This window comes from Carlito syrichta, unplaced genomic scaffold, assembly GCF_000164805.1.
Source record: "Carlito syrichta isolate Samal-C Ts95f unplaced genomic scaffold, Tarsius_syrichta-2.0.1 Scaffold314267, whole genome shotgun sequence".
Lineage (NCBI taxonomy): Eukaryota > Metazoa > Chordata > Mammalia > Primates > Tarsiidae > Carlito > Carlito syrichta.
This window is the reverse complement of record NW_007258363.1, coordinates 432,597-435,111: the sequence shown is the minus strand read 5'-3', so window position 1 is coordinate 435,111 and position 2,515 is coordinate 432,597.

Genomic DNA, 2,515 nt, shown 5'->3' with positions numbered 1-2,515 from the left:
CCTGATCTTTGGTCTTGGTGTTCACCTTCTGACTCATCCTTGTCCTCTGATTCACATCTTCATTGCACTAGTGATTAGGAATTGTTGTTTGTCAGTGATGTCTTTCCGTGACTGTGTCATGACTGTAACTTCAGCATTGGACACAGAAAGGGAAAGATAAAGTGTTTCCTGGGGTTTGCTATTGTATCTACCTTTCCTATGCAGTTCTTCTTGTCTTGATTTATTTCCTCAGTACGAGAATAAAATTGGCAGGTGAGCTTTTCCCAGTCATGAATAAAGCCATTGTTCTCCTTTCCTGCTGTTCTTGCCACTGTGGACACTGGACATTTTCTTCTGTGTCCTCTGCATGGCTGTGCTGCTTAGAACTGGGGGGTGCCCAGATTATTAAAGTCACCAAATAGAATTCAGTCCTCATTCAAGCATTCAGTGTATGTGGTGACACAATTAACTGGTCTTATCTAAACTAAGTAATTCATTCTCTTCTACCAGCAAATAGTTATAACTGGAGCTACTGGTTAATTCAACAGAAATAACAATGGCCCTCCTGATCACCCAATTCTTTTGTCTCTCTTTGTTTTTTTCCTGCTACTTCACAAGAAACAGTTGTAAAGAGCCGTTTCTAATCCTGGTGGTGAAAATTACTAGAATAATTTTTATGTGTGTTCAAGAAAGAAGCACAATGTGTAGTTGAGATGTGAGTTTGGATGCTGCTGTTGCTGTTTCTCGTGTCCTAGTGTCTACACAATCTTAACCAGAATTCACAAATGTCATTTATGGGACATGTTTTCTTACATCAGCAAAAGATGCTTTCAAAATCTTGTCCAAGAATTCAAGTCATTTTACCTCTGTCTTCTGCTTTGGAGACTTCATAATTTTCCTAAGAACGGTGTTAGTGGTATATTTCATTGTGTTTTGATGACTGATGGCATTTAAGTATAGCTGTGTGCTCCTGATATGGGCGAGTCTACTGCTAATAGAAACTTTTTTGACTATGTAGCACCCTGCAATTATCTACCTGTATTTACTATGCTGAATGCACTTTTCCTGTGTTTTACTGTTGATCTGAAAACAAATCATGGGTCATCAAAAAAAGACCTATTTTATAGACCAAGAGTTTTTATAAAAATGAGCAACAAATTAAATAGTGCTAGGGCACAGAGAGACAAGAACTCATTAAGATAAGAAAAAAGAATAAAACTCTGGCACACTGTGAGACAGAAACCCATTAGGTATTTGTACCTGGAAAAAAAAAGTTTTCTCTTTCTAAGAGTCATTTACAAAATGAATGACAAAGTCTATTGAAAGAGATCAAGAGAAAGAGAGAGAGGAAAAATTAACACATGTATCTTTTCTTCTTCCTTTGAGATATAGTCTCACTCCATCGCCCAGGCTGGAAAGCAATGGTATGATAGTAATGCAATACAACCTTGAACTCCTGGGCTATAGCAATCCTCCCATCTCAAACCCCCGAGGAGCCAATACTACAGAAACAGTCACTATTCCCAGATAAATTTTTACTGTTTTGTAGAGATGAAGTCTTGTAATGTTGCCCAGACTTGTCTCAAACTCCTGGCCTCAAGTGATCCTTCCTCCTTGATCTCCCAAAACACTGGAATTACGGGTGTGAGCCACTGCGTCCAGCTTCCATTGTTTACCATTCAATCTTTCTGCTTCCTACCTACCAAGCAGAAATAAAAGTAAATTTATATATCAAGATAACTTTATTGCTAACACTGACTTCCCAAGCTGAGATGTCTCTTAGTGCTTCCACTGTGTTTTCCAATTTACTAATATCTTCATCTAACCATTTTTCCTTACTTTTCAAACATTTAGTGATATCTCCTATCTGCTTTTGTTCTCTCCAGTTTTCTTGGAGAGAAAAGAGAGAAGAAATGAATTCAAAGATTGGCATGGTCACTTATAAATAGCTGTCTTTAGCCAACATCTAAATTCCTAATAGTCATAAGAATATTTTACATGTTTTGTAGTACATGCCCATGGGTAGTTAGTCGGTGAATGAACACATCCTACATTAGAGCCAAAAGAATTATTTACTTTTTGCATAGTTTATTTTACTTTTTGATATACATAATGCATTTTTAAAATTTTAATATTAATACTTCATTTTATGTAAATTGAGGAAATCCAAAAATATAAATCTCACAAAAATAAACAGGAAGTGCTCCATATATTGTATTAATCAAATAAAATAATGTATTAATTAATTCATAAATTTATTAATCTGAAATGCATCAATCTATTTAAGCTATTTTAAAATCAGCATAATTTATACAGTTATGAAATTTATATTTAGTTGTAAATCATGATTATTTTTTATAGCAAAAGAATATTTTAGGCAAGAAACATCCGTTGTTGTATTTGTTCAGTATTTCTCCCTCACAATTACTTACTTTCAATCTCAGTTGTCTTAAAGAAAGTATCCTTAAATAGTAACAGATTGCCAGGCTCGGTGGCTCAGCCTGTAATCCCGCGCCTTTGGGAGGCTGAGGTGAGT